The sequence below is a fragment of the Cuculus canorus genome, chromosome Z, assembly GCF_017976375.1.
Source record: "Cuculus canorus isolate bCucCan1 chromosome Z, bCucCan1.pri, whole genome shotgun sequence".
Taxonomy (NCBI): Eukaryota; Metazoa; Chordata; class Aves; order Cuculiformes; family Cuculidae; genus Cuculus; species Cuculus canorus.
The window spans coordinates 42106565-42118122 of NC_071441.1; the positions used below are offsets into that span (position 1 = coordinate 42106565).

General features: G+C 39.5%; 1 long non-coding RNA gene across 1 annotated transcript; it reads left to right on the forward strand.

The window, feature by feature from the left end:
- Positions 1 to 680: 680 nt before the first annotated feature.
- Positions 681 to 4788, forward strand: LOC128850347 (uncharacterized). Its single transcript, XR_008447678.1, has 3 exons — positions 681 to 729; positions 2313 to 2427; positions 4557 to 4788. It is a non-coding gene; the product is annotated as an uncharacterized LOC128850347 (long non-coding RNA).
- The last annotated feature ends 6770 nt before the right edge of the window (positions 4789 to 11558 follow it).

Genomic DNA, 11558 nt, shown 5'->3' on the forward strand with positions numbered 1-11558 from the left:
AACACACACTGCACTGGCAAACATCCATATGGAGAAGGGCTGACACTACTACAACCCCATGTAAATCTGGACCTGGTGCATCACCCATTTTGCTGATAGTGTTCCAAAGCTGGGTTTTGGCTGGTTGTTCTTGTTTCTAAAACAACACTCCAACACAGTGACCTACCTTTGTGACCTATGTTTTGAATAATACAGGAGGAGTATTGAAAGAGTATTATCCTGTGGGTTGTTTGAAGCTACTGATCTGTGCCGACAGCCTTTTGCTGTGAACAATTCCTCTCTCTCAGCTCTGTCCCAACAGAAGATGGCTGTCATCTCCTCAACTTAAAGGGGAAATGTTATTTACCATTCATTTGGGTGTTGCCTTAGTCATCTGTGGTATTGGATTCATGTTTTTACAATCAAGCCTTTGCAGGCAATAGTTAATAAACAAGAGTTAATAATAAGTGATTATTAACAAGAATTAATAAAGTCTTTAAAAAAAATTGTCCAAAACAATTAAAACAAGGAACAAATACTTATCAGCTCAGTAATTAACTTTCATTCCTTCAACAACCTGTCTTTCCATGGGAAACACTGTTCACAATTGCAGGGACACTACCCTGTCCTTGGGCAATGCAAATGTGGGAAAAAAAGATTAGCCCAATCTCCTGTACACAAGACTCTTGTTTAATCCAGGATGCGGCTGATACCATTCACACTGAATCTGCACAGTGCTTGAAGCAAAGGGTGAGCAAATCCAAATGCCGTGTTTTCTCTCTCCTGCTTGTACGTAAGTTGTTACACGCGATGACTTACCAAAATTTTAATTTCTTTAAAGGACTTAAGGTGCCCCGTACTTTTTTTGTTATTACTATAAATTTTAAATGTAAGACATTTCAAACAACAAATATTTTGACACAAATTGCTCATGTTCCTAATTCAGCACTTTAGACAATGTTTCATTGGAGGAGAGAAGCATGAAGGGGGCAGGATTTCAGCCAGATGCACCATTAAATTTAGATGCTAGTGACCCAAATTCGAAGACATTGAAGGCTGCAAAAACATAACAGATTTGTGTGTTTAAGGACACAAATATAGCATAAATATAAAGTCCTTTTTTAAAACTCTGAATGTAGGACAGGTTTCCAGAGCTGTTGATCACACATAACTCTCAATAGCCTCCGTGGGATATGTACATACTCAGTATCTAGATTTTAGTCTACTTCCATTAATTCCAGCTTCAGGTCCCGGACACTAGAGTTTTGCTTGTTGTTCTATAGATATTAGGAACACAGAATGGTAAAGCTAAGAAAGAGAAAAAGAAACCAAAAAGCCAACCTATCACTGTGAGATTTTTTTTTAACTCAAATAATTTCTAGTCAATCATAATGTCCATTTTCTTTTGTTCAGCTTTGGTAATGTTGTTATGTTTTAATTTACCAGGAAAACACAAAAACTTCTGTGTTCATTGAAATACACACCAATGAGTAAGAGAACTGAGATTTTGAACAACACACTCATTATAATGAAAGGGTTTGGAATCTTAAAAGGGTGGAAGAATATCAGCAAGGAGGCGTCTCTTTTGTATGTCAATTATTTTATTCTAAGCAGAATGACTCAGGGCTTGAGCCCAATAAAAGCTGACAATACAAAGGAAGAAGTTCTACTTCCCTGTTGGCTACTGGCGATCTTTCAGCGCCTAGACGGAGCTTTCATCTTGAGCCATTTGCTGTTTTTATCAATGTTGTCTTTGGAGAATGACTTCCCACATCTGCTACTGCTTCAGAGTGTGTAAAATTCCCATCCCACAAATATAGCAAGCAGCAGCAGTATTTGTTGCTTGCCTGCCTGCTGATAACAAGCAGGTCTGGGTCAGCCTTACTTCAAACATAATCATCCATTTGCCATTCAATAATTTGTATTCAAAAATCAGTGTCAAGGGCTCTGTGCAGATGTATGCTAGTAAAGCTGTTTTAAAAATAAAAGTGTGAATTTCCAGAGTTCTGCATGACATTTGAAAATTGTGTGGTCAGAGCTGTGTACCTGTGATGGTTCCATCTTACCATGGTTAAATGGGGCTATCATCTTGCTGGGGTGATAGCTGTGGGTGTATTCTGATTATTGCTAATACTACAAGCCATAAGGACATCACAAACTGAGTTCTGAAGGAGTTTGAACATACAAAGTAACAGGGAAATCCTGGCTCATCCAAAGCAAAGGAGTGGGGAGGAGGCCTGTTGGCACCTCTGGTTTTCATCCTCAGCTTTTCCTATGTATTACTAGTCTGCAGATTTCAGCCAGGTAACTTGTGGAATAATTTTTATCCGCAGAAATGACTCTTGAAGAAATTATCTACATCACTCTGCTCTCACTTTGCACCAACATAAGATATCCTTACAGAAGGCTTCTTCTGAGAACCATCCCATTTCTGCTTTAAGCCAGAAGGTAATGCATAGGTTGCCTTTACTGCTGCTTGGTCACTATCCTTCTAGCCTTAGTCACAGCTTGTCTGCTTCATTTATATTTGGGTTTTCCTGCTGGAGTATCTTTCTCTTTTTGTAATGAGCCAAGTCAATTCATAAAGGTTATATGGCTCCTTGTGCTGGCCAAAGGGGAAATTGAGGAGTGTGCAGTCAGCAGTAGAAAGGGGAAAGTGGGAAGGACAAGTAATATTACAGTATATTATTACCTGGCCTTTCTAGAACTTTCTTCCTCTCCCTAGTCTTGGTTACCTTAATTAATTCTCTGTTCTCAGCATGTTTTGCTGCTTTATTGAGAACGGGACTTATATTTTTTAGCTAGTAACCGATTTCTAATCCTTTTCAAAGATTTCTCAGCCTCTGGATTTCAGCCTTTCTTAATAGCTTCTAACAAGGCACTTCAAAAAAAGCTGTTTAGAAAATGTCAGTTCTTTACCACAAATGTTTTGTTTAATCTCCCCTTAGCCTACGTAGCTCAGCCCTACATCACTGAAGTCAGGGGACTCTGCTCTTTTATATTGGTTGTGAACTTTGCAGCCAAAAGTCTGCTCCACTAGTCTTTCTAAGAAATTTACTTCAGAAGCATGATTTATAAAGGCAGGACTACTTCAACCCCTATTATACTGTTCACCTCACAATGCTGTGTACTTCCATCTCTAATGATTTGCCTCAGAGTATTTCTTCCTAACAGTTCTTCTCAGAATAGTATTGTAACATGGGCGACTCTCGGGCCTGGCAGCTATTCTAATGATAACGAGCATAATTTTTGTCACCAGCAGAGCTATTTTATTTTTGGCTCCTTAGGAACTCCCAGGCAAATGTCATCCAATCCTGGCAAACATTCACCCATTCCTACAGGTTTTGTACGACATTTTTTAACGCCTCTCCCTATAACAATGCTCCATCAGCAGACAAACATCAGCATATCTTTTCCCTTGTTGCGAGGAGTACAGTAAAATGCTGCCTTTTGATGTTCTCCCTTGACAGAAAATGTGTGCTTTGTCTGGATTGTGTTTATTTTTCTTTATAGGCTACAGAAAAGAAATAACAAATGTAACATCCAGAGAAAGAGTCCCTCTCCCTATTTCCGTACTTTGAGGACAGTGCCAAGGAGAGAGGGAACTACAGCCCTGGCTATGGATACACAACAAATGCCAATAGTTCAGATTATTTTTTAATGTAATTTATAATTAGGCAGCCTCTGTTTATTCCCACTCAGAATCAAAGCCTTTTTAAGTTAACAGAGAAGAAAAGTAAATGCTTACATAGAGCTTATTCATACCTAGAGAACTTATGTAATTTGTGGCATTTCCTGTTTCCCGCTGGACTATAAACAATGTTAAACATTTACATCTTCAAAGTTTTAATTGCTCTGCATAAGAAACCCAGTGATATGAGATATGTGTGACACCTATTATTATCAGTGTCTACAAGGAGCAGGAGACAGGAATGGTGAGTTGTCTAAATACTGATGAGAAGTTCCTGGCATCTACCTGTAAAAGAAGCCACTGTACCTTCTCTCAGCATATGCCTTCTCCCAGCTGCATCACCTATTCCACTTGAACCAGGAAATTAATGAAGGAGATAGTCACATTTTCAGGGTGTAAATATTCATTCACATGTGGGCTAAAGAAACACCTTCCATGAAAAAATTATCTGGAATCTCAGTACAACCAAATATGTTCAAGAAGCCTTTCTCTTTCCTTAAATTCCTGCCCAGTATCTTTGACAACATACCTGCTGCATTGGCATGACAACTTTGTGAGGAGAAGGGAAAGGGAAAGGGAAAGGGAAAGGGAAAGGGAAAGGGAAAGGGAAAGGGAAAGGGAAAGGGAAAGGGAAAGGGAAAGTAGGAGAGGGGAGGGAGTTGGAAGTGTGCCTAAATGCAAAGCCAGCCACTTTATGGTAGAGAACCTTGTTTGCCTATCTGTTGGTCTACATATCGTGGTGGTGTCCTATGGAAAACCAAGTTTCAGCAGTTGTATGCTTCAGATGTGTGCGTTTTCATTAATAACTTCTGAACCCATAGTCCAGTTATGGTCAAATTTGATAGCCACAGCTATCACAGTGATACAGAATTCTTTTGTACTTTAGGAACATAGGTGAAAAAGTGGCAGAGTGGTTCTACCAGCATGGTTACAAAGGGAAAAGCTGCACTAAACACTGAAGAATGGCAAAGAATGCACATGGGACAGAGACGCTACATGAGACTCACGTGAACATAACAAGGCCTGTGTTGTACCCCTTGCCTGGAGCCATGGAATTTACAGGGCTAAGATAAAATATTATCCAAACAATAAACATGACTCCAGAGTCTTTGATGAACTTTCCAGAAGTTAGTTAACAAGACAGTGCTATTCTCATTCCATTCCCATTCCCATTCCCATTCCCCTCTAGTATGATTTCTCAGGGTAACATTGACCCTGAAGTTCCTGACAGAACTGTGCTGGCTATCAAGTACTTCCAGAAGTTTTCAAAAATATCTAGATTTGTCCTGATCTGGAGTGTATTGTTTTCATCAAGGCAGTCAACATACAATCTTTGCTATGGATTCTCTTATTTGTTATCACTTCAATACTTCATAAATGCAAAACATCACAGTATCTCTCAATCTCCACATTATTATGATCCGAATTTCATTTTACATTTAGCAATCCTCAGAAAGTGGCTGTTCTGGTTTTAATCTGCTTTTCCCTAAGAGAATTCCAAAACTGGACAGAAATAGAGAAAGAGCATCTCTGAATTCTCAGCCTGATAAACCAATGTTTAGTGAGTTAGACTTCCAATGTTTAGCGAGTTAGACTTTTAAAACAAGTATCTTCCTAAGGCAATATTGAAAATACGTAAATACAGATTAAAATGAATTCAGCAAATATTTTTCAAATCTTTTTTCTGAACAGAAACCCAAACCCCATAGACTACCATGGCAGAACTTTTCAAAATAGTTGTATTTCTCTGCCCAGTCGGCAAGGGAATCCTTTGGTTGGACCTTTCCCTGGTGCTGTATGGCATCTAAGGCAGCCAGAAAAGAAGAAATCTTGCCTGGGTCTTTGGTGGTCCACAGATGTGACTCAATGCAGGTAAGGTACCCCTGATGCATAGTCCTTCTGGAGCAGGATATTCTCCTTTCGAGGCATTTCCCCTGACCTTTGTCCCTGTCCAGAGCGCTGTGGATAAATGGTAGAACCTGAGACAATTCATGAGAAAAAGTAATTGGGATTTGCGAGTCAACACATGCTGACCATTTTAATCCACCTATTTCTGTAATGTTTGTGCCATCCTACTGCTCTGCCCCATGATATGAGAGGAAAAAATGTGCAAGATAATAAAGGCCTTAAGGAAACTTTCCCTATTTTAAGTCTGATTTCCTAAGAAAATCCAGCTAATATGAAGCCACTGGATATCCACCTGCTTATTTCTACTGGAATGAAACTCTAAAGATACTGCTAGCCTAAGTCCCTAAATATAAAATCTATAGAATGGCAAGGATAACACTATGGTCTGCCCATAAGATGTTCTTACTCCTTTTTCACAAAGCAGACTTATTTACTACTTACACATTCACAGTGAGGAAGGAGAGGAGGGTGTGGACTCTTTTGTTGTGCAGATGCTGACTGTGTTGAGTTGAAAATAGCTTGTGATGGAGGTCTGGAATCACCACTGAGGCTTATGGAACAGGTGTGCAAGGCAGAGGCAGTGAAGATCAAAGGTAAGGGCTTGAGTGGCTGGCCCTTAGACTTACTACCTCATAAACAGGTACCTGCAGCACCAGCAAACAAATTTGCCTGCCTCTTCTTACACCTGAAGAAAGTCAAAAGGGAAGTTGCAAACAAGATTGAGCAACACTCCTGACTCCTTTGAACGCAGATACAGCTCCCCTTCTGTACAAGACTTGTGCTATCCACCTATAAGATATTTACACTACTTCGCATTTTGAAAGTTGTGTGCCAAGCAGCTGAATCTTTCCAGTCTCTTACTTTGGACAGTTTGTGGGTGAGCTTTCCATATGCTAGTGACAAGTCAGGCAGGATGCAGTCACAAGGAAGCTAGAGGAGAGGGAGAGAGCTCTCTCAGAAAGCTGACTTTTGTACTTTTTAGATTCAGATTGAGCAGATAGTGGACACTTTACTACATGCAGTGATGCTGACACTGCCAAACTGAAATAATGATAAGGAGGCCAAAGAACTGCCGTGGATCGTGACCATGATATCCTCCACACTGTCTTCAGGTTTTTAATTTCCCAATGGAGACATAAGAGGCATAAAAATGTAACTTGTCCTATGGACATCTAAGTACTATAAAAAATCTGCAAGTTCTGCAAAAGAAGCTGTGTAGTCCTAAACATCCTCATACAGGTTCTCAATAACACACGTTCTTTACTCTGTTTGAGCAACCTGAAAAAGTAAAAAACATTCAGCTATAAACTGCCAGCCAAGAGTTGCCAAACTTCATTTGCTAGGTCATCAGTGATGGCCTGAACTACAGAGAGAACTAGTGAGGAAGCGTTAACCTGTGTGTGAGACAAGTCAGCTTAAAAGAAGGATTTTCAACCCCTCTAATGCTGCAGTTCAAATATAAAATTTATTTTTGTTTTCTTATTTGACCCTTTAAATTGACTGCCTTTGATAAAATACTTTAGTCAGGATTTTGGAGTCACAAGACTCTTCCTTTAATTCCTTCCTGGGATTAAAGGAAGCGAGTCAAGGCATTGTAGGCACTTGGTAGAAGGCATCCGTGATTTCATGTAAAAGCCTTACCAGCAGCTTTGATTAGTCTCAGGATCTTACTCTTGTCTTTTTTAAAAAAGCTAGTTGTGTCATTAATGCCTATAATTAAGACAAAATAACTCCAAAGAAATTATTTAGTATCCAAAAATAACAACTAGCTGTGCTGTGCAGCTCCCTGTGATTACACCACTGCCAGAGGGTAGGGAAAAAAAGACATATTCTTCCTAGGCAAACGCAAAGCTTCAGAGCCAATAAGAGCCCGTGAACCTGCTAATCTCAAGTACCAGAACTGGAATTGTCAAGAAGCCCTAAATACTTCGCTAAGAAATGTTTTTCCACAGTAGACACAATACTATTTAAAACACAGAATATTCCACATTAGAAAAAAAAACCAACTAGCCAACACAAAACAAAACCAGCCAATGGCACTATTATTCAGTACAGTGCAAACTAAATTCCATGCTTGCCATGCTTTTTATCTCACTCTTCTTTTACCTATGTTAGTGATTATATTCCAATATACGGTGGGCACAAAAGGAAGATTATCTGTTGGAAGTGTGATGATATCTTTCAGTCAATATCACTTAATCATAGAATTCAATTATTCATAGAATAATTCAGGTTGGAAGGGACCTCAGGAGCTCTTGAAACCAACCACATTCAGAATAGGGTCAATCAAGAAAGCAAACCAGATTATGTGACAGTGGGAGGGAAAATTGCCCCTAGTCACGGCTGAATTAATCTGCCTTTTAATGTCAACATAGCAGTGCAAATATTATGGTAGAGTAATGGGTAGTAATTAGGTAGAGGGCTTTCTTTAACTATGACAGCAGCACACAGCAAGCATGAGCTGTACCAGTCTTGTAGCAGAGGGTTACATGTGGAAGGCATTGGAAAGGGGAAGGGGAAGGAAGTATTCTCCTTCACTTGATGGAAAGCAACAGAGTTTGCTGGGTTGCATGGTGTGGCCTATGAAAGGACATGTGGTGACCTGGTAAAACGGGAAGCAATGAAATCTGCTGAGCTTTGGTTACTGAGGTGATACATTACAGAGAAGGGGCAAAGAAGTTTTGTGCCATTCCTGCCTCAGACTTAGTAAGAGAAGTTCACTGAAGAAAGTCTCGCTGCAATGAGTTATCCCAAAATCTCACCTGTGGGATATGCTTTTTCCATCCAACTGAGAAGAAGTTAAATTGAAGACAACTTCTAAATTCTTGTTTCCCCCTTAGCTCTTCCCAATGAAAGGTTTACAAAAAAAAGCAAGATGGATTTAGGACAGAGTAACATAGAGAATGAAAGTTAAGGCCTAGGAAGGTATGCTCTAAAGCAACAAATGTATACAATAACAATAGATAAAGACAGATGGGTAAGTCATGTTGGTGCTTTTGTGGATGCCATAGTTTTCATCATTATCTTCTCTGCCACTTCTGTCATACTCCACCCCACAATAATTAGCGCTGAAACTACAAAGGAGCATAGAAGCTATCCAAGTGTACATTGACTGAATATCTGAGCCAAAAGTCAAATATTTGACACCAACTTTGGTAAACTGTTATTTCCCATCAGGTTGGGTCTAGTGTTGTTTACCACCAGGAACAGCCAACATATATTGTTTGTGTTAGGATATTTTCAAGAAGAGGAGAGAAACCATGTCAGAGTCTCAATCTCTGTGATTATTCTTACTATAAATAGAATAGAAAGTTTCACAGTAGAGAGCAACAGATATTCCGTGTACAACATTGCAAACTAGATTTAGTTAGAATCAGGAGACTTCAGTTTCTTTCAAAACTTTCTTTCAGTGAACCTAAATAATATGTGACTCTAAATAAATAAAGGTTTTGGGTAAGACCCCTGCTTTCTTCTACAGAGCCACAGAAATGGTGCCTGTAACTTTATGAAACCATCCTAGCACATATGTTGACAGCCCATGTTTTATAACAACCAGAGCATGGCGGTTTCACGTGACAGGATCAACAGCCAGATAATCCTGTAAGGCAGAACACCTTCCATCTCACTTGGAAGGCATCTTCTAAATGCAGATAACAGCTACTTATCCTACAATGTTCTCCTGTTCATTTGGCAGCAACAGCTCTCTGAGAATTGAGTAATCCATGCCTCCTGCAGGCCTTTGGTGAACTCTAGTAACCCTTCCGGCTGGCACGACTCACTTGTCATGGACTATACAGGCAAGTTTAAAAATTCCTTTGTGGGTTGGTACTGCTCAGAGCCACAGTTTTGCAAACAGTTGTTGATCTGGGTCTTACATTGCACTAGAATAACCCCAGGACTGGGACAAAAACACCCATTGATAAAGGCCCTCCCAGAGAAGCTACACACACAACAAAAGCCTGTTCTGAAGTTAATTATGATTTTGCAAACATACATTGGTAGCAAACACATCAGCTAAGCAATAACTGTACATGCAAGCATAGGCAACGCAGGAGTTCTTTTAAAGAAAGAACATCTACTGAAAATTGTACCTACTATTTGCTTGCAGCTATTTAGAATAACTTCCAGGTGATGCTGAGACACGTTAAATCAGTGTCTTCCGTTTGGTTTTTTTTAGTTGCCATTATTCAAATACAATCTACAAGAAATAACATGTATATCTTTTTGGGTCAAATATGCAAACTGAGCACAATAAGAGACAACAGGCACCAACAGTATAACCTAGATTCAACTCCAGTGCCCCTAGTAATTAGACAATGTATCATAATTACAATTACAGTAGGAAATGTTTCAGCTGGATCTACTGTTGTGATTAGAGCAGCCAATGCATCAAACAGCTGAAAGGTTTAAATTAGTGTGACCCTTGTAAAAAAAATTAATATAATATGTATACATATACATATATATCTGTATATTTAACTGTAGTTTTGAACACAGAAATATCAACAAAATACTAAAAGCAGCTGAAAAGGAATTCCTACAAAAGTCATGGGATCATGGAATAATCTAATTTGGAAGGGACCACAGGAGATATCTAGTCCAACCTCCTGCTCAATGCAGGGTCAGCCATGAGATCAGACGAGGATGCTCAGTGCCTTGCACAGTCACACTCTGAAATCCCCCAAGGATGGAGATGGCATAACTTCCTCGAGAAGCCTGCTCCACTGCCTCGCTGTTCTCAGGGTTTCTCGTTATATCAATCTGGACTTATCACGATTCAAATTATGCTTGTTTCCTGCCCTCCTGCCATGCATCACTGTCATCTCATTCAAGGGGCAAAAGCCAGGACCTGGGACTCTGACATTAAACCTTTATCAATTTGCAGACTATTTTTCCAGTGAAAGTACAGACCCCTCTATGGTAAATCTAAGCCTCCTGAACATGTAATGATCTTCTGTAGTCCCCTGACAAGTTGTTGAGTACCACCAGCTGGAAAGCACTGTCAAGATGAGACTTGGCAACAGATGGATAGCAATGGAGAAACCTAAACATAGCAGATTAAGTAATTTTATTAAGATGGAGAGGAAAATGATATAATAGAGAACATAATCTCTCTTCACCAATGAGAAAGAGCTGACACCCAGAGTGCTGTAAATCAGTTGAGCTCCAGATCATTCAGTGGAGACGTATGCCTCTTACACCACCTCAGGATTAGGCCTGAAGTACGTTATTCCCTAAGGAGGTATTCCTTGTCTCATTCTGTACATCATCTTCTATATGCTGGCACATTATACACCAGCAGGGAGTTGCTTGTTGTGTCTTTACAGTGCTGTACTGCATGGTAATTCATTGCTCCCTGACATGACAGAAATTTTTTTAATGATGTGCCTCTGCTGCCCCAAAGTAGGGTAAACTCTGAATATTAAATTTTATTTACATTCAGCATTCATTTATATCAAGTGGCAAATCAAACATCCTCATAGCATTCCTCAGACTCTTTTTGCTACATTGCTGCTATTTGAATAAATAATCATTATTCATTTTTCCTTCTTTAGCACAAGCCAAAAGTGGAAAAGTCATAACAAGGACAAACAATTCCAACAAAAAGTTTGTAGGATGCTAGAACGAGCACAGGCAGTCTACTGGTACCGCTGTTTAGTGAAATTGAATGAGGGCTACATTAAACAGCTCTTACTAGTCTGCTGAATGGAAGGAAAAAGTGGAAAGATTACATTCAGGTTTAAAATAAGAGCTATCCCAGGGATATGGTGGTGCGAATTTACATTCTAAGTCAAGCTGAATATGTAATCTGATGCAATTCTGGTATCGGTCATTGAATCAAAAGTCATTCCATGATACCTCTCTAGATCTTTAATTACATCCTCTACCTAAGCAGGTACTTAAGCACCTGCTAAACTCTCACTTCAACCGTATCACTCACATGCTTCTAAGTTAAGACACATGCTTGACTGAGTGTCTT